The sequence below is a fragment of the Dermacentor andersoni genome, chromosome 3 (genome assembly GCF_023375885.2).
Source record: "Dermacentor andersoni chromosome 3, qqDerAnde1_hic_scaffold, whole genome shotgun sequence".
Taxonomy (NCBI): domain Eukaryota; kingdom Metazoa; phylum Arthropoda; class Arachnida; order Ixodida; family Ixodidae; genus Dermacentor; species Dermacentor andersoni.
In genome coordinates, this window is record NC_092816.1 from 133,472,730 (window position 1) to 133,497,366 (window position 24,637).

At 48.0% G+C, this 24,637-nt stretch overlaps 1 long non-coding RNA gene and 1 other non-coding gene across 2 annotated transcripts; one reads left to right on the forward strand and one right to left on the reverse strand.

Moving 5' to 3' along the window:
- Positions 1-1,640: 1,640 nt before the first annotated feature.
- LOC129383167 (uncharacterized) lies at positions 1,641-24,292 on the reverse strand. Its single transcript, XR_011893075.1, has 4 exons — positions 24,225-24,292; positions 23,136-23,177; positions 5,567-5,620; positions 1,641-1,901 (listed from the first exon to the last, which is right to left on the reverse strand). It is a non-coding gene; the product is annotated as an uncharacterized lncRNA (long non-coding RNA).
- TRNAS-CGA (transfer RNA serine (anticodon CGA)) lies at positions 13,714-13,786 on the forward strand. Its single transcript has one exon. It is a non-coding gene; the product is annotated as a tRNA-Ser (tRNA).
- Positions 24,293-24,637: the final 345 nt, after the last annotated feature.

Here is a 24,637-nt window from a genome sequence, read left to right on the forward strand (position 1 = left end):
CAAAGGGATGTGTTGCCTCCGCCAAGGGGCCTTTAAGGTCCACACACTCAGCATCAATTCAGCCCTAAGGATGCCCTTTTAGGTTAAGCCGCGCACGGTTAGACGCGGGAGGGTCCAGCCCCCATGTGGTCCGGTACGTGGTGTTGCAACACACCAAAACTCTGGTTACGCAATGGCCCTTGGGGGTTGATGCCGGGACGTGCAAGATTCATTCCGGTTGATGGTGCATACTTGAAGTAGGAACTAGTCATTGTTGGCGCTGTGTTTTCCAAGTTCATGCTGTGGAGTATTCGTAATATTCAACGAGCAAATAAGTACAATGTAATGCGAGTACTTGGAGAAGTGCCAGCAGCAAACCAAGAACACTGTTATTCTCAGCGCGAGTTACCAGCATTACTACAACATGCAGTCATATGTGCGCTTCTTAAATCGCCACAATGACTTAGTAGCGGCCTGCATCTCAGCATGATGCCGCGGCGACGATTTCTATCCAGGAAAGCCGCGTTCCCATCAGGCGGGTTGCAAAAACGCTCAGGCGCTTTTAGAATGAGCTCTAATACACCAAGCTGATTAAGCTCTTTAACTTAGCCATCACTGGCAGCCATTCTGTAAATATTATGTGCTAAATTCCATGAAGAACAACGAGACCTACGTCTCTACAAATCAAGTGGCGGCTCCGGTACATTATCACCCGTTTTAAAACATAATAACGTTCGTTCTGGCACCAGTATCTGCAGGTAGTTCCTCTGCTGCGAGAAAGAGACGGTGTATTGATAGATAATGGGGATCTTGTTGACTAGTACGAGAAAAATAGGAACATTTGTTAGTGCGTGAGAATGAAGTACTGCGTTGGCACCCGCAACATAGGCTAGACGGGCCACGCACTCTTCAGTAGCTTAAAAGTGTGATGCGGCTCGCTCCGGCAAAGCCGCCCTACCCCGACCATACTTCAGTGGGTTTCATGAATAACATTCTTCGTTTAACATACATCAAGCTAATTTGATAGCGAATCTTCATGATCAATGTCTTCCAGCGAATCAGAACGCCCGGAAAGTTCGTTGCGTCAATGTGTGAACATCTAAATGCTGTAGGCAAAAGCAAATAACTGCCAGTAGTGGCAGGCACTAGACTATGTAACAACAATGCCGATTCACTGGTGCTGTTAGCTCGAGAACAATGCAGGGAGGATGCCCTCACAGAAATAAGTCTGAAAATATGAGAATAGAAGCAGCAACCAGGGCGTTTTTTTTTTTTCAGACACGAACGACACCCCTACTGCATTGTTGCAGATATTTGAAATCGCTCGCCAACGGAGTTGGCAGTAGATTTCCGGTGCACCTTTGGTGTCGGTCATCATGCTGTACTTGGCCTTTATTATATTGTGCCGCAGGCCTGACATTAGATTTCGTGTGCAGCAAATGTAGGTTTATTATGCAAAATAAATCACCAGCCTGCTTCTGGGCCGATTATGATCAGTGGTTCGTCATGGTCTGCTTCAGTGAAGCTCATATATTCTGAAGGTTTCTTCATGAGCCGCTTAGGAGGTACTGAGCAATCGGTGCCGCTATCCAGCTACGACAGAGTTTCTAGCGAGGCAACAGTAATTGTTGCAATCAAACCAGTTTCCCTTGGCATGATCTTCCGTATTGTCATTTTATTACAGCCAAAAAAACCAGAAGGAACGCGCGTTTTTATGTATGCTATACGCCTTGCCATTTTTTACCCACAAGGCTCCTGAAACTTTATTTGTGTAAGTCTCGTTGACTTAACATAATCGAAATTATAGTGCCGTCACCTTTACATTCCTCGGTCAGGCCGGAAATCTAGCCTGCCACACGCAATACCACCTTTAGGAGATGCCATGCTACCTTGGCGTTGGGAGCGGTGGAAACAGTGCAGGTCTGAAATAAAAAGATGATATTCTTCATTAGACTGAATTTCATGCACCATTTTCTTGCCTTACGTGAAGTTGCCGACATCACGACTATGAACAGACTCTATGTATAATGACAAATTTCAAGAAGTTGATCATTCTTTGAGGGGCAATTTTTCTTGCATTCTTGTGTTGTCGTGCCGAGTGAAGAGAAAAGTGAAATCATGTGAAGTACCAAATGCGGCTCAAATTGCCAGCGCCGGTTGCATGCCGTTTTCCGTGCAGTGGCGCTATAACGTAAAACTATTCCAAACTTTTCTATTCCAATTCTGCTATCAGCCCTCCACGATTGGTGAAAAGCTTTTTTCGACCACCCCCACTTCACCTGTCTCTCACGCGACGTCACGAAAACCGCGATAGTTCCCCATCTGATATGATGTGTACACACTGATTATGCGTGATTTGACAGAAAAAAGAAAAACAGTTATTTCTGATTTGACCCCTTTTCGCCATTAGCCCTCGGCTATTGGTAAAAAGTTTTAGGGCTGCACCCACTTCACCTGCCTGTCACGCGACGTCACAAAACCGCACAAACTCACCGCGTCAAAGTGACGTGTACGCGATAAAGATGCATTAATATGCCGAAAAAAACTGAATTTTCTTCGGAATAGCCGCAGGTTGCCCCGTTCCGAAAGGAATAAAAGATGGCTGCCGCCGATCACTGAGACGCTGGCTACTCACACCTGCCGTAGAGCATGGGTGTATTTGCGTATAATAAAACTTCTTGCGTGGCCGTGTAAGGTTTTCGAGCACTTTCGGCATGTTTACCACCCCATTCGGCCAACTCTTCTTTCCTGAGGGTCAGTTTTAGCGTCATTGTTAAGCTTCCGTTGCATGCCACCGAGATTTTCGACCAGCCACCGCAAGCTAAGTAAGGGAAAGCTGACCAATCGCAGACGCCGGCACCACCCTCTTCATCCGGTTATCGATTTTCAGTGCTGTGGCTCTGCCCCAGTGAATCCCTCTCCACTTGACCGTGCTCCTCGCCTCTTGTCAGCCAATTAGATACGACAAGCCGCTCAGTGTAGGCAATGTTATGACCTCCTATGAACGAGGAGAGTGTTTGATTGGTCTGTTAAGACAACACTGCGGGTGACCGCCCGGTGCTTGCGTCGGTGGTTACGCAAATTTGACGTCAGGAAATTGGAATAGAAACATATTGGAATAGTTTTACGTTATAGGGCCCCAGGTCTCCGTGGCATGGAGCATTCACTTTAGAAAGTTTGTTTCTGAGGCGCCTGCGTTCGTGAATGATTTATACTTTTGCCACTGGAGGGGGTCCAGCATATTCTTGCTTGTCAGCTACGCCTCAGCTACGCCGTAACAATGCGCTGTGGCGTCGTGCGTAACCAAACCAAGTCAGGAACGCTGTCCGGGCTTACGTGTGTTTCCAGATTAAAGCCCTTTCGGGTACTCTTACGTGCTAGCTTGATAAAGTCTGACTAATCTGGATTAATTATACCAGCAGGTTTAACGGCCCAAAACAACACTGTGGCTATGAGAAACGCCTCATGATACATGTCTCCGGATTAATTTTGAGTACTTGCGGTTGGTAGTGCGCACTTTCAAAGCGTTAGGTCAAATCAAGTTTTGCGTTTATCCCCATCCAAATGTGCCTGCGACCGAATGCTTAGCAGTAGGTCGCTTTAACGACTCAGCTACAGAGGCGGGTTCGGCTACATCTATTGAAAGTGTCTGGCATGGCGACTTGCTCGAGCACACGACGTAGTCGCTAATACACTTGCCAAAGTGGGGAAGAGACTCATCGTGACCTTGCAAGGACGTAAGAAACCATGCTCGCCAGGCTCGTGTCTCTATCGCCGACGTTTTTTTCGCGTCGACATCGACTCCTGCATTCTCGATGGTGCTGTGACGTCGCGGGTTGGTGCTTCTGCTTGTATTCTACTCGTGACTACCCCACAAATTTTTTTCGTTGCCGCCATTTCACCAGGAGATAACCCACTAAGTTTCACACATGCAAAACGCATCTGTGAAAGGCTGCGTCGCACAGTCCTCCAGCAATACTCATAAAGTATCACTGCACATTGTTAACTACTGCTTCGCGTGAAGGCCGTCATACTGCGAACGGGTTGTGTGTAATGTGGCGTGGGTTAGTCGCCGGGCCACCAATTCATTATTTTATTGATGCATCACCTTTGTCCAATGAAACACACGTTTCCCTTCTTCCTGCGGCTTCATTGAATGACCCTGGAATCTTTATAGCTTTGTTGCGGGGGGGGGGGGGCGGAGGCGGGGCGAGTCAATAAGCTATTACGCGCCATGGTGATATACTGCGGTGACATTGCGCTATTAAGAACGAGATAGGAAGCAGCCACTTGCACCTTGCGTTCTGCGGCTGCAACAATGTCAGAGCCAGGGACAAATGCAATGTAATTAGCAGTGCGATTTGACACTGTGATCTGGCGAACACTTAAGTATACAGCATTACATCACCGATGCCTTAACATGATCCCATATTTGATTGCGCCCAATGCTTCTGGGCGCTTGGCGCGAGCAACTTTCTACCGTGGTTTCTGGCTAGCCTGCTCTTCTACATAAAGACTACACAGTCTGCTTCTCTGTGTTTCTCCACGCGTAGCATTTTAATGGACATGCGTGATCCTCATTCACGCCGCCGCGCTCTGCAGTGGTCGCTACAGTGAGCATGCCACCCGGTGAATAGACCCCATTAGCAATGACTAGGGCTCGTGAGATTGCGCCAATTGCCACGCTTGCTCTCCTCGAAATCCTGATAAGTGTTTCGGCCTGGACGGGGCTGACGTCGACGAATGAATGAAGCTTGATGCATGCAACAGAACTAATAATTGCTGGGACAGAACCATTATGCCTACATACGTGGTTCCAAACGCATAAAGACGAGTTACCTAGACGAGATATTTTCAAAGATACGCGATCTTTTTGGCGACCTCCTTGGGCGCAGCGTTGCCTCAAGAAAGGCCTTTTTCAAAGCTTGTCCGGACATCTACAGAGCCTTATGACTAATTATTACAAGACATTTTGGCCTTTGCCGCTGAGGAGATGGCAAGATGCCTAAAAAAAAGTGGCTAACATACTAAAAAAATCGCTAGTGCCGCTTCCCACTTGCTTGTTTTCTGTCAAGCCTATACTATCCAAGCCATTATAAAGGAATGCCCTCGCTTTGCACAAGAGCCGCCATATCACGCAGCACATCGCGCGTCCGCCCAATACCGCAAGGACAACGTCTGGTAAGGATCAGTAGCGTCAGCCAGTGTAACAGTGTAATCCACATCGTGCGCCACGATTTTGAGGCAGCCTATTCACCATCCGTCTCCACGATGCCTACAAATCCACCACCAGCCACGATTGCGATGGTTCAAGAGCTTGTCCGACCGCAATTTGAGAACAGCGCGTTCTACTCCTTATACACGTCAACACAACCCAGCGTCCACCACTTATCTCGTAGCCCTTCTCGTCGCCGATAGTTCTTACCCAGCACTTTCTGAAATCCGCCTGGATGGCGGCTCCACACGTACCAAAAACACTGCCGAATTATAAAAAAAAAATGCATGTAACCTCAGTGCGTAACAAACTGCACCTATAATGCTCCCCATGAATACAAGAAGATACATTGGACTCTTTCTCAGTACTTACCACAAACTTGTCTACAATCTTTCTTGTCTTCATGTCATAAGATAGGGTGTCTTGCTGTAGGAATGGAAAAAAATAGATTGTTTTACAGGTAAAGGGAGTATTAGGTTTGCAGCTCGAGGAAGCACCATATTGCAAACAGGGAAGACACAAGAAAATGTTTCCGTAAACATGCAATTAAAGCCTGTGCACGTTTTAGAGAACAAAACTCTCTGCAGTGACTGCACTCTTGAATACACGTTTCCTTTGCATGTATGATGACATGGGATGGAAGACTATTGCAGAAACATATATACGACCTATATATATATATATATATATATATATATATATATATATATATATATATATATATATATATATATATATATATATATATATATATATATATATATTGTTACAAGCACGGGGGGAAGGGTTTATTTAGGCGTGTGAGAGCAGGAACGGCAGGCTACGAACAACAGGAATGGCTGCTGCACAGTCTTCGTTTTCCTCTTCTCTTCTCTTCTTGATCCCCGCGTCCCTTTTACGCGCTGTTACGTTTCGCCTACGACGCGCGGTATAGCCGGCGCGGATGCAACGGACGCCGGGGCTTCGTTCAAAGCGGCGGACATTTTGGCCCGTTCAGCGCCGCCGATACGCCTCCCCGCCAAGCGCGTCCAGGCGTGTTTCAGTGCCACGTGTCTTCGTGTGTGCGTGTGTGTGTGTGTGCCCACGCTTGTCAAAGCGCGGCAGCCGGGGAGAGGAGCTCCCCAAGAGTGAAGCGAGGAGGTCTGACCACGGCGCCGGCCTGGCGATGCGTCACTACACTCGTCTCAACCTGTCTCTCAGCGTGTCCGTGGCGTCGTCACGTGCACCAGTGACGAGGCGTTCCTTCTCGCCCTCAACTCCGAGACTATAAGAGCAGCTGCCCCCGGACGCCGAGAGAGAGGCTCCGATTTCTTCTATCGAGTTACGTGCTCTCCCGTCTCTCACTTCGGTCGACCTGACCGCCCGCTCTTTTGCGATGTTAGAATAAACCAGTTGTTCTGTTACCAGTCGACTCATGATTTGCCGAGACCTTCGGATGCTTCCAGTGCCCCAGGCCGCCAGGCCAACGCTACCCTTGGGGCTTGCGACCCATTTGCAATAACGGGCGTCAGCGCTGAGGTTCCAACAACTCGTGCCAGCGGTGCGATTCTAACAGCTGGTTGCCAGCGGTGAGATCGCGACAACGGAGGCCAGCAGCGAAGAGATGCAGTTGACTGTATGCTGAGCAGCACAACGACCATCCGGGAGCAGTGCAACGAGCCCTGTGTGATGACTGGTTGCCTGCAGCGGAACGACTGCGCTGAATTCTTGGCTGCGAGGTTTGGTGAGTGCGGGACTTTCTTCTACTGAGTTTTGCCAGGCTTTTGTTAGTGTCAGAAACAGAGCTGGTAATTGTGGTTGTCGTTGCTGCCGGGTTACATTGCGGCAAGACAATAGTAGGCAGTAGAGAAAGCAGCATTCAGAGCAGCCATGGATTTGAAGTCGTTGCGCAAACCGATATTGCTGGAGCTTGCAAGAGAGTTGGGTCTGGATGTCTCAGACAAACTCAGAAAACCAGAACTGCTAAGGGCTATTCTCGAGTTAGAAGCTGAGGATGACGAGCTGTCGGAATGCCTTGAGACCATTGAGGAGCGGGCAAAAAGACATGAGCTCGAACTTAAAGAGAAAAAAGAGAAACAGGAGCGCGAACTTAAAGAACAGAAACAGGAGCGCGAACGAAAAGAACAAAAAGAAAAAGCAGAGCGCGACCGTCAACACGCTTTGGAAATGAAGCGTCTCGAGGTAGAGATGGAACGCGCTCGTAATGGAAGTCAGGCACACGGTGCAGGAGAACGAGTATCGTTCAAAATGACTGACCTGATGCGGCCGTTTAAGCTTGGAGAGGACATTGGTTTGTTCCTGGTTAACTTTGAGCGAACGTGCGAGAAGCAGGGGTTCTCTCGGGAAACGTGGCCACAGCGCTTGCTCACTTTGTTACCCGGCGAGGCGGCCGACGTAGTCGCTCGCTTGAAGAGAGAGGAGGCAGAGGATTTCGACCAAGTGAAATCGAGTCTGCTAAAAAAGTACAGGCTGTCCGCGGAGGCGTTCCGTCGGAAGTTTCGGGAAAATGAGAAAGGCAAAAGTGAGTCATATACAGAGTTTGCCTACAGGCTTATGTCAAACATGCAGGAGTGGCTCAAAGAAGAGAAAGCGTTTGGTGACCACGAGAAAGTTCTGCAGTGTTTCGGGCTAGAACAGTTTTATAGTCGGTTACCTGAGAACGTGCGGTACTGGGTCTTGGATAGGCCAGACGTTAGTACGGTGGCTAGAGCCGCTGAGCTAGCCGAGGAGTTTGTGACGCGTCGGGCTCGCGGAGCTAAGGACGGTCAAAAGGGTGAATTTGGCTCCAAGTTTGAGAGGCCAAAGTTCACGCCCATGAGAGCAAAGGGGGACACACGTAGTGCGGATGCGAGTGAAAGCAGTCCGACCGAACGTAAGGAGACGGCGGCAACCGAAGCCGAACGCAGAAAGCGGTTCGAGACGAGGCAAGCGCGCGTTTGTTATACGTGCCAGAAGCCGGGTCACTTTTCGGCGCAGTGTCCAGAAACAAAAACAAAAGTCGTGTTTTTGTCTTTATGCAGCACTGACGAGAACATGAAGCTTCTCGAGCCTTACATGCGAGACCTCCTCGTGAACGGGAAAGAGTGCCGAGTGCTTCGCGATTCCGCAGCTACAATGGATGTAGTTCACCCCTCTTACGTAGAACCCGATATGTTCACGGGCGAGTGCGCATGGATCAAGCAAGCCGTGGAAGCTCATAGCGTGTGTCTGCCCGTAGCAAAAGTGCTTATTGAAGGACCTTTCGGAGCGCTTGAGACGGAGGCCGCAGTGTCATCTATGCTGCCCCCCCAGTACCCGTACCTATTTTCGAACAGGTCCGATCACCTCCTGCGCGAGAAGGGGCTTTTGTTTGGTGAGGCTAGCGTTCAGGCCTTAACCAGATCGAAGGTTCGGGAGCTCGCTGCAAAGGCAGTAGTTGCGGGGCCGACGTTGTCGAACAATGAGAAAGAGTCAGAAGCGCAGCAAGCTGGTATTCAGAGCACGCCCGAACTGAATAAAATTGAGCCTGTAGCGTTAAAGGCACCAGATACTGGAGAGGAAATTCCCGATGCGGGAAAGTTAGAAGAGCTATCTGCAGATTTGCTCATCGCGCCTACGTCAGATGGACTTAATAGGTTGCTAAAAGTCAGCCGGTCGGCTTTGATAGCCGAGCAAAAGAAGGATGGCAGCCTAGAAAACATCCGCTGCACTGTCAAGGAAGGTATCGCCAAGAAAAATGCTCGCTTTGTGGAAAGAGGTGGGGTCCTGTACCGAAAGTATCTAGACCGCAGAGGAGTGGAGTTCGATCAGCTGATCGTGCCTCAGTGCTACCGTCAGGATCTGTTGCGCTTGTCGCATGGGGGTTCGTGGTCCGGACACCTAGGAGTGAAGAAAACTAAGGACCGTCTCTTGCAAGAGTACTATTGGCCAGGGTGTTTTCGGGACGCAGACCACTTTGTGAAGACATGTGACACCTGTCAGCGGGTGGGCAAACCAGGGGACAAATCGAGGGCGCCGTTGAAGTTGGTACCTATCATTACGGAGCCTTTTAGACGGCTCGTTATTGATACAGTGGGACCTCTGCCGGTAACAGCCACGGGGTACAGACACATTTTGACTGTGATCTGCCCAGCGACAAAGTTCCCTGAAGCAGTGCCGCTTAAAGAACTAAGCTCAGTTGAGATAGTCAATGCACTACTGTCCATATTTGCGCGAGTTGGTTTTCCTGCGGAAATCCAATCAGATCAGGGCACAGTGTTTACTAGCGCTTTGACGACAGCCTTTCTCGAAAGGTGTGGGGTAAAGCTGTTAGACAGCTCAGTGTACCACCCACAGTCGAATTCCGTTGAGAAGCTCCACTCCGTCATGAAGCGCGTGTTGAGAGCATTGTGGTTTGAACAACAAACTGACTGGGAGCTGTGTCTGCCTGGGGTGATGTTTGCATTGAGGACCGCGCCGCCTGCGGCTACGGGGTTTTCGCCAGCTGAGCTAGTGTACGGTCGCTCGCTGCGATCTCCGCTTCGCATGCTTCGAGACGGATCACTGCCCTCTCCAATGGCTGCAGACCATCTCTCCCAAAAATGGCCGCCTCCTGCGCTGGAGCCTCGCTTTGCAACAATATTCCTTTGAGGTGCGTTACAAAAAGGGGAGTCTCAACGGTAACGCCGATGGCTTAAGTCGAAGCCCCTAACGTGGGAATCAGCCTCAAAATTGTTTGTTACTGATGTTTTTCTTCCTGAGGCAGGATTTTTAACATATTGCTTTTGTGTAGTGTTTCAAAGTGATGATGTGCTTTCTAGTGCAATTTTCCGATTTATGGACGCGTTCTGAGTGCTGCTAAACTACTGTAAGGAACTAGGCAGTAGTATAAAAGGGGAAAGAGCCTGGCAGGGCTTAGTGAGGGTTGTGCCGTGCTTGCTGACTGAGCGGTTGACTTTCGGCGTAGTTCTAACGCTTGCCGGGAACGAGAACAAAAATGTCAACTCTCCCGAAGTCACATTGCAGTGTCCTGTGTGAACCTGAACGAGAGAACGAGGCCTTCTCCGTGCGCTGCGCTCAAGAAACGCCGACGGACGCCCGACTTCGGTTATGTGCATCATCGAGCGACATCCCTCCGGACAGCGGATGCAGTCCCCTGACCATCGGGATCTCCTTCCCCCGGCGGGGCGGTCTGTTACGTTTCGCCTACGACGCGCGGTATAGCCGGCGCGGATGCAACGGACGCCGGGGCTTCGTTCAAAGCGGCGGACATTTTGGCCCGTTCAGCGCCGCCGATACGCCTCCCCGCCAAGCGCGTCCAGGCGTGTTTCAGTGCCACGTGTCTTCGTGTGTGCGTGTGTGTGTGTGTGCCCACGCTTGTCAAAGCGCGGCAGCCGGGGAGAGGAGCTCCCCAAGAGTGAAGCGAGGAGGTCTGACCACGGCGCCGGCCTGGCGATGCGTCACTACACTTGTCTCAACCTGTCTCTCAGCGTGTCCGTGGCGCCGTCACGTGCGCCAGTGACGAGGCGTTCCTTCTCGCCCTCAACTCCGAGACTATAAGAGCAGCTGCCCCCGGACGCCGAGAGAGAGGCTCCGATTTCTTCTGTCGAGTTACGTGCTCTCCCGTCTCTCACTTCGGTCGACCTGACCGCCCGCTCTTTTGCGATGTTAGAATAAACCAGTTGTTCTGTTACCAGTCGACTCATGCTTTGCCGAGACCTTCGGATGCTTCCAGTGCCCCAGGCCGCCAGGCCAACGCTACCCTTGGGGCTTGCGACCCATTTGCAATAACGGGCGTCAGCACTGAGGTTCCAACAACTCGTGCCAGCGGTGCGATTCCCAACAGCGCTTGGACGTAACATACCTCTCCTCGCCGACAAAGCCCACTGGGCGAGTCAACTAGCTTGTCGTGGCGTGCATGATTTCAACCGTGCGACATGCGCGACTTGTTTCCTAGCAGAACGTCTACCAGGGTTCGTGAGGCGCGCGAGAGTATAGTTCACTTCGCTGACTTTGTCGATGACAAAATACGTTCCATCGTAGTTTGCCAGCAGCTTTTGGCACAAACCGCGCTTCCTTGTGGGAGTCCAAAGCCAAACTAGATCACCAGGATGATATGTAAGAGGCCGATGTCGTGCGTCGTAGCGGGCTTTTGAGTTTTCTTGTGATGCCAAAGTCCGCAGACGCGCAAGTCTCCGAGCCTCTTCAGCGAGGCATAGCGTATCGGCGACCGTAGGATTGTCGTGGTGGTAAAAAGGGAGAACAGTGTCGAGAGTATACCAGGGCGGCCGAGCATATAGAAGGAAGAAGGGGCTGTAGCCGGTTGTCTCGTGCTTGGCGGTGTTGTATGCGTAAGTAATAAACGGTAGAACTTCACCCCAGTTCTTGTGATCGGACGCAACATACATGGAAAGCATATGCAGTCGACAACAACATGCGTGACTACATGGAAGAACATTGAAATTTGCGGCATCTGCCGGTGTGTTTCCAATGCGGTGTCGCGGGCCACATAGCGAGCTTTTGCAATCGTCGCCCAACGCCGTGGAATGGTCGATCCGGGTCTTCAACAAGGACCACACCTCCTATGAGGACAACCCAACAGCCGTACAACACCTCTTGGTCAGCTGGCGTCCCTCCCAGCAACGATTACTGGCAGAGAAGCTTTCGGAGCCGCTCGCCGGCATCTTACAGGAGTTTGACGCCACCGCCATCTTCTCGTGCACCGCATTTACGTCAATCGCCATCGCCAGTGCGCCGCTCCGCCTCGCCTTCAAAACCGGAAAACTAGCTAGCGCGGCCGATGGTGGTGAAGTCGCTCGACACGTGCTATCGACAGAAATGCCCCCTGCAGTTGCTATGATTAAGAACAAAGTGCATGTACTTGTTGATGGTGTTTCTACAATGGCTTTAGTGGATACCGGAGCAACTGTATCCGTAATGAGTCTCGGTTTGAAAGGTTGGTTGGGGCGCAAAGTTGTATTTCTGTGGGACCAGGCTGCAACGTTTTGGGGAGTGAGCAGCGAGTCGTTGCACCTGTTTGTGTGTGCACTGCTGAAGTGTCCCTGGCTGGTGGAGTTTTCGCGACGGAATTTGTAGTTATTCCCCGATCAACGCACGAAGTGATTTTGGGCATCGACTTTCTGCGACAGTGTGGTGCGACCATCGATTGTCGCACGGGGGAAGTTTGCGTCGATGGCCATGTTTCGTCCGGGCTCTTAGAGGAGACTTGCAGTCAAGGTTAACTTTGTGTATCTGCAGATACTGTTGTGCCTGCGTCCACCTTTGTGTGCGTGTCGGTTGTATGTCGCGGTGAAGTTCCAGACAGTTTCGATGCCTCCGTAGAGCCAATGCATCTGAATTGTGTGAAGAAGAACGTTTTTGTCCCTCACTGTGTGGTATCCATCCGCAACAGGCGTGATGGCTTGTGGACGGCCAACTGCGCGGCAGAACCTGTCCTGCTTCCACACGGCTTGAAACTCGCCTGCTTTACAGAATACACGTCTTCGTCCGTAGCCGTACTAACAGACTCGCCGTGTGAACCTGCTGACCTTCGCCACGACTCAGACAAAAAGCTTCTGTCTATGATAAAAAGTCGCTCAGCACAACGGAGCGCCATACCTTGGTGGATACGCTTTCTAAGCATCTGTCAGTGTTTGACTTTGCGCAGCCGGACAAAGCGTTCTCGATCCCCGAGTCACGAACACGCCCTACTATCGATACGGGATCTGCGCACCCGATCAGGCAAAAGCCTTATCGCGTGTCGCCTAACAAGCGCAAGATAATCGGGGAACAAGTGAGTGACATGATAAAAAATGGGATAATACAGGAGTCCTCGAGTCCCTGGGCAGCTCCGGTCATACTCGTCAGAAAGAAAGACAGTAACTGGAGATTTTGCGCCGATTATCGAAGATTACACGCAGTGACTAAGAAGAATGTCTACCCCGCACCTCCACCAATTTGTTACAAGCACGGGGGAAGGGTTTATTTAGGCGTGCGAGAGCAGGAACGGCAGGCTACGAACAACAGAAATGGCTGCTGCACAGTCTTCGTTTTCCTCTTTTCTTCTTGGTCCCCGCGTCCATTTTACGCGCTTGGACGTAACAATATACATACCGTCTATATATATATATATATATACACTGGCAGACGCGCAACGTGGTACGCACGTAGTCAGGCAAGTAGCTCGTCATATGTTCTAGTTCACTTTCCTCCGCCGGTGACTGCACTTCGCATTGGATCATAACTATTTTTTATAGCTGCTGGAGCGTCATCTGAAGTTTGCTAGAATGCCCTGCAAATACCCTAAGTGAACAATTTTGAACGGCATACAACACCTGTAACAGGGAAGATCATTCGATTATTTTCTTTCAGCAGGCCAAGTTACGTAGTTCACTTTGCTTAACCTTGAAAAACCTTGTAAGGGACGGTGTAGCGTGAAAGCAGCTTCTCATGTGTACCGGCGCAGGGATAAGAACACGGCATAAGAGCTAGAGTTGCAAGAGATATCTGAAAGTTCAGGTGGTGAATGTCGTCTTGGCCAAGAAAGTGGATGGGGAAACAGCGCCGCGGTAGCTCAATTGGTAGAGCATCGCACGCGAAATGCGAAGGTTGTGGGTTCGGTTCCCACCTGCGGCAAGTTGTATTTTCATCCACTTTAATTTCCATTAATTTATCGTTTCTTCATTCAATTTATTAAGCACAACTTTTTCCCCCTATGTTGACGTTGGTGTCTGTGTTTGTTGGCTTCCGATGATATGACTAATGAAAATCGGGCCCCTCGGTTAACCCCCTTTCTTCTCGTCTTGGTCATTTGTGATTCTTGTAGCACTCTGAGTCGATTGCAGGTGATCTCACCAGGCGTGCTACTGTGGACATGTGGCATGCTTCTGTGCCATATTCAGAGTTATGTTGTGGCACCGGAAAAAAGTGGTGCCAAACTGCATATGGGATAGCTGACGAAAAAGCTAGAAGGGGGGACACAGGTATTGCTGTGAAGGCAAATTTTAATGCGAGGGTCACTTACACAAGAGGCATTAGGCTATCTCAATTGCAACGATAGGCCAAAATGCAGATTCGTGTTCAAAATGAGTTACAGAACGGTGCCCGAGGTCGAAAAGGTTTCATGAGCGCATGGCGGCACCGACACGCAAAAAAATTTACTTAACACTATTTAGAGCACTGGTGAGTATTAAACTATGTTTTTTTTTCCATGTTGCAGCCCATATTGAACGTTTCTTTACATAGACATCATCATCTCCGACAAGTTTCTGACAAGATCAAAAGGGTTTCCAGATTGCATGGCGGCAACGATACGCAAAAACAATTTATTAACTAAACACTATTTCAAGCACTGGTGAGTATTAAACTATGTTTTGTTTCCTTCAGCATCACCATGAAGTCTTGCAGCCCCTTCGACCGCGGGAACCATGTTGCAGCCCATATTCAACGCTTCTTTACATAGACATCATCATCTCTCACAAGGTAAAATAAAATTGTTAATTTCGTCAGTCGGTTTGTGCGAGATCGGGAGCTGTGTGTCGGCGTTCTGTGGAGCAGGAACGAAGATTCTCTTCGACGACTTGCGACAGGAAGTAGTGGTTACTGTTTGTGACCAGCTAGTGAGGTGTGTCATTGAAAGGTATCTCGTCTTGGAGTACTACGGCTGCTACGGCGGCTACGTCAGTTGAAGTCCGGCGTTCGTGTTGTCTTTCTCTCTTCGTCCTTGTCCAAATGTGCGCTGGAACTATGTTTCATAATGCTAATCATAACCAACTAGCCCAGCTGTCCATACTTGCAACGTATACACCGGACATGGTGAGCAGTGAATGTGCGTAGCGTGTTACACCGCATAGCGCTTCGCGTAGTATGCTGCTATGGCTAACCACTTGATTCGGGACACTGATGTCGCGAAAGAGTCATCAAGCTGCACGCCGACACGGACGAACGCTTGTGCATCTCTGTCGATGGCATGAAGTAGCCCAAAAACCTGTGTAGGCTGCTGGCAATCTTCAGAGCCTGCGAAGCGCGCCAACTCCAGTGGCTGATATCAGGAGAAGCGAGAAAACGTTGCACGAAGCTGTAAAGGTCTGACCAGTAATTCCGACGTTGGTCTCCGTTGTAGGAATGATTGGTACCAAGGTGCCTTGTGCTAAGGTAGACCTGTACCATAGCAGGCGGTACACCTGTACCACTTGCAACAAGGTGTCCTGTGGAGCTGCTCATGAACAGTAGCCTGGAGAGAATCTGGGAGGGCCAGCAGGAAATTACGGCAACAAGAAGCCATGTTGCGCCGGTACATAATGTACTCGCCTGAAGCGAACGTCGCAGAGCGCGATTCAGGTGACTATAACCAAGCCCTCGATCGTTGAATATCTTAACTCTTCTTTTAGCTGTTCTGTATCATTATTGAGAAAATCAGTTAGGCTGGGAGATATGCGTGGGAATCCCGTCCGCTGACTTCAGCTGGATCGGTGGAGTTACTGGACAAGCAGTTGACGTCATTAAGCCAGCAGGCAAACTTTTAAACTAACCAGAGATCATTTTTAATTCATGGTGCCAAACAAAATAGGCTTTCGGATATTTATTCACAAGAGCCCTCAGGGGCCATGGCGATCCGCGTTGACAAAAAAACGGGTAGCCAAAAGCGCTCCAAATTTAGTGACCATCAACTTAACAGCGAGACACTCGCACTTTATTCAGAAAGAACGCACTCTCAAGTTGAGTAGGTGGTGGGCGTAGGTAGTCACGCACACTTGTCCGTGGGACTGTTAGGCATGCACATAAGCCCAGCACCTCCATCAATGTAACACGAATAAAAAATGTCGCAGAAACGTATACACAGACTTCTAACATTCAGTCACAATCTTCGTCTGAGAAACTGAGTAGCTCTAAAATGACCAGTGGCCTTACTTTTGCCTGTATCTGCAAGGGTTAGCGAGGCTCACTCAGGCAGGGAACACACCACTGCGATTATCGGAAAACAATACTGGCTCTTCAGAACAAAACAGCTATCCGCAACACCGAACATCATTTCATACCAAGCAGACATTCAGAAAATGCGAAAAAGAAAAGATTGAGAGAAAAGGCGAGGCGAAGGCACTTACCTCTTTTCGCCTGAGTTGTGAAGGGACAGTAAAGTGAACCCTAGATACTTCGTGTTAAGCCGCGCCTCACCAATTCTGTTAAGGAACTTCTCTCTCGTTGCACACATGAACAAAAGTGAACAAGTAAACTTTTCGGAACAGGAGCATAGGTTGGTACACAGTAATCGACGTCGATATAAGAGCTGCTGAAAACACAATTTGCCTTTGGAGCTATCATTTCTTGATAACTTTCATGCTCCACCAATAGGCGGCTGCAAAGTTTGTGCACCACGCATTAAACCGCAGGCATTCCGTGGGCTTATTAGCAGGCAACTTGCTGATAATCATTCATATGGCACCAAAGGCGCCAAGGCTTCAGATTCGAGACACTCGCTGCTGATTAGCGTCCAAGCTTATCTGTGTGCTTCTTTCTTATTTAGAAAACTCTGCGCTGCTTCGATTTTGGCTACTTGAATGCGAAAGAAATTGATATCTCTTTCAAAGGAATTAGCCAGAACGCGAAAGTGAAACGTGAATTTTACGCACCAGTGGTAGCTTCGTTGCATGCTCGCAAATACAAGTCCCTAAATATGCATTCTTGAACAGTTTACAGTTTCGCTCAAAGGACGAAGCCTTGAGAGCTAGTACGCGAGGCCTATGGACACGAGGCCCAGCGTATACAGATCCCTCGAGTCTAACGGATGGCTACCAGGTGTCATGGGCATATCCGACGCAAGCCTTACTCCGTATGTGGCACGTGTGCGTCGTTAATTCCATCACCGCTCGGTGAACGCCATCGCTCAGTGACGGTCACCGTGCGGGGATGCAGCTGTAATGACGCGCTCGTGCCACATAGGGAGTGGCCGTCGCGCCGGATATACTTTTGAAACGTCTATGTCACTCGTATACCCCCCATGTAAACAGCGATTTTGTCACGGGCGCGAAATTCTTCTCCGGTGCTTTGTAGGAAAAATTTGGTAGGCCGGAAGACAAAAAAAAAACAATGAAAAAAGCAAGCATGTTCTCCCGAAAAGTTTTTTCTTATGCGCGAGGGTGAAAAGCCATCCTTTTGTTGCCTGCGCACGACTTCCTCTGCAGGTGCGAGCGGAAGCCTGCGCCGCTTGCATTTATTTTTTTTAGATTGGTTTGCTCTTGCACATCTGGTTTGCAACGTGCTTCTGCTTCTCTTTATTTTTGATGCTCACATGTGCAAAACGCACTTGTATGAAGACTTATATTTTTTTTCTTCAAGATGGACGAGCTAGCACGCCGTGGCACGCAGCGATCTTGTTTCGGCAGAACGTGAGCAGGTAGAAAAACGTGCTTTATTCACTGCTTTTCCAAGCGTAGATTGTAATGCCTCACTCTCGTCTGTGTCAGTGTTAGTGTTGCCGTACGAAAACAACCCAAGATGCGCGAGCATAAAAATTACTTCTCGGGCTGGGGATTTGAACCAGTGCCCTCGCATTGCATGATCGCAACGCTAACCGTTTCAGCTACTGCCCGTTAATCATATGCACCCTTAAAAGCGGTGTTTTATATACATGAAGAATTAGATGCAGCGCAAGGCGCCAGCCAATCAGAGGCTTCCCCTCGCCCCGGAGCAGAGAAAGGGTGTGATGGCGTGTTCGCTCGCCTCGCGCCCGACGTTTCCCACCAGTTCAGACCCGGCAGTCAGATGCGGAGGCCGCATTTGGTTTGTTCTGCCGAAGAACAGATTGCGTTGAAGGAAGGGCAGTGAGTCTTGCGTTTGGCCGAAGAAGAGGCGGTGTTTGGTGAACGTCGCCTGGAACTCGCTCGAGAAAGCGCTCGTCGTCGACGTGCTGACCCCGCCGTTAGGAAGCGCAAAGCCGAGGCGTTACGACAACGAAGAGCCGCGGATACCGAGCTTCGCCTCCCCTCCTCTTCACAGTAGTGCAATTGCGGTCAATTTTATTAGCAACGTATCACACAGCGAGGCATTCAATACGCAACAATATAATGTAGAGCTGAGTGTCTTTACTTTTTTAGTACAAATGGGCGCATTCTGTACTACGATCATGCCTATATAAGACAGCGTCCTACAATTTCTCATAGACAGAAAACTGCTACAAAGGCCGTGTTCATTTTCTGCGCACAATACAACCCTACTAAAGCTGTTTTTGTGGCAACAGTTATCTGTGAATAATATATAGATCATCAAAAGCAGATCAACATTTTCGCATACCAGTAAAAACAACTTGCTTTTGTGTTAAACACAACGGGTGAAATTGCTTGTCCAAAAAACATGCTATACCGAGCAAAACTTCTGCGTAGCGTTATGCTGATGTGGCGGTAAATATTTAGAAAATTATATTGAAAATGACAATAGCATTTTTCATATAGGGTTTGGTTTCGCGATACCACACGTAAGACCAGTAGAACTTCATTCAGAGCTTAACGTTCCTAACAATCTTTCATTAGGAAATTCCTCATGAGAATAGTGCATATCGTTCTTAAAATGTTTAATGCACTTCAGTGTCTTCTGTTATCATCGAGGCATAAATGAAACATTCCCAAGTCAACTAACAACAAAAAACGCCGAGTTTCTTGCCGAGAAACGGTAAATTTGAAAATGTAAGAAAAATTGGCTGCATTTAATGCAATCAGGGCCACCTGCTGACTATGATTCTGGTTTCAACGTTTCGACACCTTCCTTTAACACGTAGAATGTACACAATGCACTTTCTTTTACAGATCCCATAGGCTCAGCTTCGTGCGACCTGCTTGAAGAGTAGATAGGACAGGTGTCAGAGCTACGTTACGAGTTGAGTCGTTGGCTGGCGGTTATCGGTCACGAGGCTTTTAGGGTCGACAAAACAAAGAAGCGAAAGTATTTAAACTTAAGATTATTGGAGACTTCGCGGAAAGGAGGGCCCTGTCACTTTATCCATATCAATCAAACCAATGAAGGCAAGAGTGCCGAGTAACCTAAGTAGTTGCACAACTTTGTCGAAGTAAGCTCAATGATATTCTAGCATCCCAAGATCCATGTATGGTAGCTATGTGATAATTGAAAGAGGAGGGTGCAAACGCATGAGCACTGAATGTCTGCACAAAGATAACGCTGCACGCCGTTCATGCAAATGACTGAATATTTTGTAAATATAGGCTGCTCCTGAAACCGTCCTAAGAACTATTGGAGCGACAAAAAGAATAAGATATCAGTGAAGCATTTTTTTTCGTAATTTCCAAGCTTCTCGAGCTTTCTTATTGCTCCAGACTTTCCCTAACGCTGCTTTCTTGAGATCCAGATTGGTGTGACTTATGTGCAGCAAAAGCCCTGCGTATCAGACCTGCTCCATCAGGTCTATGCAACACTTTTCAGAGCAAAACATTTCGTAGGATAGACTGCTGTTTAACTTATCTTGCAATACAACGTTCACGCCGCGCAAGTGACGGATCACGCCAAAGTATTCCAGAAAACATTTCTCCATATCCTTGGCTTCCTCCTTTAACAATGGAGTGCCACTTGGCTCCACAAGAGTTGGTAGAACTATGGGCTAGCAAGATACCTCAACTTCTCTAGTGCTTCCCCCGTAGTTAACATTATTTCGCTAACTTCTCTTACCTTTCTGTCTCATTCGTCAGTCGTTTGGTGACACACATAGCCTCTGGTGTGTGTGTTTTCCGATTTCAGCTAGTCTTCTGCCATCCTCGACTGCGCTTCCCTTCTCTTAGCATCCATTCTGTAGCCCTAATGGTTCACCGGTTACCTAACCTACGCAATGCATGACCTCCCCACCTCGATTTTTTTTCTTTTGCTATCAATTAGAATATCGGGTATGCCCGTTAGCTCTTATATCCACACCGTTCTCTGCCGGTTCTTAACGTTACGCCTAAGATTCTTTGTTCCATCGTTCCTTCGCTCTATTCATCGCTTCCTTGCCCGACTATTGATCATTATCTTTCTCTTCTGGATATTAACCTTAAACCCCACTTTTAGACACTCTCTGTTAAGACCCTCGACCATTTCTTGTAGCTCGTGCCTATTGTTGCTGAACCAGACAATGTCATCTGCAAATCGAAGGTTGCTGACATATTCGCCACTGATCCTCACTATTAAGCATTCGCAGTTTAATTGTTTGAGTACATCTTTCTAGCAGGCAGTGAATAACATTGGAGAGAGTGTGTCTCCTTGTCGGACCCCTTTCTTTATAGATATCTTCTAAGTCACGTAAGTCACTTTCCTGGTTGTGAAACCAGAGTTGGGCAACACCAGCCAGATAAAAGATGACGTGGGTTAACTTCGCTGGATCATCCCACTTGTTGTGCGCGCTCACCCGTTCATATGACGCCAACCAGTCTTCTACGTCTTCGTCGTCTGCACCGCTGAAGATCTTGGGGTCGCGTTGTCGTGCAACGCCGGTGCAAGTGACGGACTGTGGCGTCGGCGCCGTTTGGGATGAGCTGTCGGTCATGGCGGGCGATAGCGTTCTTGATCGCAGCTCCAGGGTTACAAGCGACGGGGTTTGAGTCCCAGCACCTCCACCAATTGAGAAGAGGTTTATTGGCGGCTCCTAAGGCAAAAGCGCAGCGACCGGGAACGGCGAGACAGCCCGAAGCACTGTCTAAAAAAGGCGACAGTAATCAACAGCGCGAGCGGAGCCGAGCCGCGCGTTGGCGATGTGTCTGTGCCGCGAGGCGCGTCTTCTTCTTCACACTACTGTTTTCTGGAGAATTAAGGTAGCTGTGGAATCTGTAGATATTAACGTAAGCCTTCTGTACTCCTTCATTACGTAATGCCTCTGTGCGTGCTGGTATCACTACTGAATCAAATGCCTATTCGTAATCTATGAAAGCCATGTAGAGAGACTGACTGTATGCTGTGAATACCTCGATTACCTGATTGATTGCATGGATGTGATGCATTGTAGAGTATTCCTTCCTGAAGTCAGCCTGTTCCTTTGGTTGACTAAAGTACAGTGTTTCCCTTATTCTATTGCTGAATATTTTGATGAATATTTTTATATAATACTGGGAGTAAGCTAATGGACCTATAATATTTTATTTCTTTAACGTCTTCCTTGTGGATTAGTATTATGTTTGAATTCTTCGTTTTCTGGGACCCTGGCAGTCGATAGACACTTCGTATATAGAGCCGCCAGCTTTCCAAGCAGTATGTACCAAACTTGAGAGTATGAAGAAGCTACAAAACAATTACCTGCTTCTGAGCACAGGTTGAAAAGTGAAGAGCACCTCGGTCGTCACGCAGGTAGCTCCAATTTCTTATTTTAATTTAAACGTAAACGGTGACTGCTATGTAATTCAATTTTATTAGCTTCTTGCTTGGTCATAAGCATTCAAAGCTGGTGATGTCACAACAAAAAACTGGTCAACGCAATCTTCTCCAGTCTAACAAGTTCGTGCAGCAATCATTAAAGTACCTTTCGTAAATATAAATTCTGAAGTTTTCTATTGCTGAAAAAATGACCAACAACCGCTAACATATAACGAGGCGAAATTTCTATCTGCTCCTGAGCTAGCATCAATCGGCTCATGAGCAATCGCAAACAGGTAGCTTCAGTTCTTTACAACACTGCAGCAAAATGTGTCCCGCCAAACCAAAAGGATATTCACTAGACATAAATCAAGAAATATATTTTCTTTCTTCTTATAGCTGTTTTCATAAGGATAGCTCTCTTTTCCGTCATAACGACTGCAGAAAAGGCGTGCTTGCCTGCCGTTCGCTGGGAAACGGAAAGTTTTCGCCATGCTGTTCCTTCGCGAGTTGCTACACCATAGATCTGCTCAGGACGCTTTGTGCTCTGTCGTCGGTTTTCCGACGTTGTGGGAACGTTCGCGGCCACAGAAACCGAACCAGAAAGAAAGAACATAGCGCCGCAATACGCGAAAGTGATTGAGGTTTCCGTTGGATACCAGTAAAATTGAGACGCTTTATTGGCAACACCGAAACTTTCTTAATTGGCCACCCACTGCTTATGACGCCTGGTATCAACCTGGTAGACTCCGGGGGTGATGTTTACGCTAGCCCTCAATCACGCTGTAACCGTCACCTATTGGCAACGTCGTCCTCCATAATCGCCAACTTAGTTTCACAGAAACACGCTTCAAAAAGTGTCATCTTTACGACTCACCTCGATGTCCCCGGTGTCAGGAATATTGTCACAGAACGACTCGATCAGTGATCAAACAAATGACGCCTACACATTCACACTGCCACAACAACACAAATAGAAGAGGACAATTGTTTTTATAAACCGAACCTTGCTATGCCTTGCATCCTAAACATTCGGTAGGCAAATTATCACCATCTTACAGTCTTGCGCGATGACGACTGCGTGATGTGCGTATACAAGAAAGATCTTTGGTGGGGCTCGGCTTAAAACAAATTGTTGTTACCGAAATTCATTTTGCTGCTTTACTTGCTAAAATCACAATCATATTACGAGGCCCAACGTAGCGAGGGATTCCGTTGTTATTTTGAATACCGGGGATTCTTTACCGTGCATTACACTTTAGTACACGAGCGCTTTTGCATATTGACAACATTGAAAGAACTCCGTCGAGCTCAGCAGCGCAACGGCATACCCGGTAACCTACCGTAGCGGTTCCATGAATGTGCGGAAATTTTGAACACAAATATCCTTCAGTCAGGAATAAAGGGGGCCATTTTCCTGACAATACTATCACAGGCTCATTTTCTGCCATAGGAAAGCATTGTGCTGCAATTATGTCAAGTTCAAGGCAAGTTAAATGTATGTTAACAGGCTTGCACAAACCAGCGCGGCCGGTTAAATTAGTTCATTTTTTTCGGTGTTAAATGGGTAAATGCCTCTCACATTGCGAGAACAGCAGCTGCTCATGCTGCATTTTAGCCTCTGACACACAAAAAAAAAGAAAAAATTTTGGTAGTAACCTACCCAGATGGCCCAAAGTTTCTTCCGCGCGCACGGCATGATTGCCTGCAACAAAGCGTCAGACAATAATATGAGAGAACATAATTAGGTGCGTGCGTAATCTTAGAAAAGTTTTCCCGTTGCGGTGTTTATATTTTTTAATGTGTAGCAAGAAACGCCAACAACAGGTACCGTCTGGTCCGAATAAGCTCGTGCATCCCACCATGAGCGGCGTTATGCATGAGCCTTTCTGCTAAAATTTCAGTTGTTTCCTTCGACTTCTGCAATGAATGTGTGCTACTTCGCTCAAACATTACAAAGAACACTACGGTAAACAACTATCCAAAATTGCCGCAGAACACCAATGTCCCACGTCAAATGTGGTCGCCGGCACATTGGGCGTTCTCCCGAAGTGGTGCGTATGTAGAAAAACAGAACATTTATGTTGCAGGTGTGGCAGTGACTAGCTCGAAACCGATAAAAGTTTCAAAATGATATTACATGGCGGCTGTCAACTGACCTGATTAAGTTTGCAATTGCTACATGCGCCAGGCCTTTTTTTTTCGAAATAGGCGTATAACCGCACGCGAACAGAGAACACAGTGAAGGGACACACGGAACGCTGTATGCATGTCCCCTTCACTGTGTACCCTTTTTCCGTTTCCTTAATGCCGTACCACCGAGCTCAAGTCGGCACTCTCCTAGCGTACCTTAAGGTAATGAGCTAAATCGCTAGCTAATAAAAAATGACGAAACAACAAAGTGTAAGCATTGTTTACTCACGCAAATAACGCCCATATGTTTGAGTGATCTACTTCAGGTAATAAAATTGCGGTATCTGCGGCAGGAGATTTTTGGTTCTCTCAGAATTCTAGAAAACATCTGGTACATTCATCATAGCTGTCATTCAGCCCATACAGGTTCTTTCAGAAGTAAAGCTTAATTTATGTCTTAATTTGGACTAAAGAAACCGAGCCTAATCAGGTTCCACGGAGTTGCACCCATTGGAAATATGGAAATATGAACCCCTTGCAGTACTTCCACCAGTGTTTCATATCTGTATTTACTCAACAAATGCTGTTCACTATGGCCTACGCATTCGCGAGGGCTTACCTGAAGCTCCAAAGTATTTAGTTCTTTTGCGCACGCTTGGGTCTCGTCACAAACGCTCTTGAGAAACTGGTTAGAAAGCGAATAAAAGCACACTGCACGATTACTGCTATGACGAATGAGTAACACATTACATCACTTATGTACGTAGGCTGTACAACTTTGGTTTTATAAAAGTTACTTTGAGGCGAAATCATACAGAACAGCGTTCAAATTACAACCAGTTCCCGTTTTTTTTCCATACGGATTGCCCTCCCAGAAAGCCATACTAGCACGTTGTCGACTAGAAGTGCAGGATGAACCTATGTTTTACACGTTCACCACACAATTTGTCGAATGAGCGATTTCCTTTAAAAGATTCGGTCTTTCATACAGCAAATTAAATTAAATATTGAGGGTTTTACGTGCCAAAACCA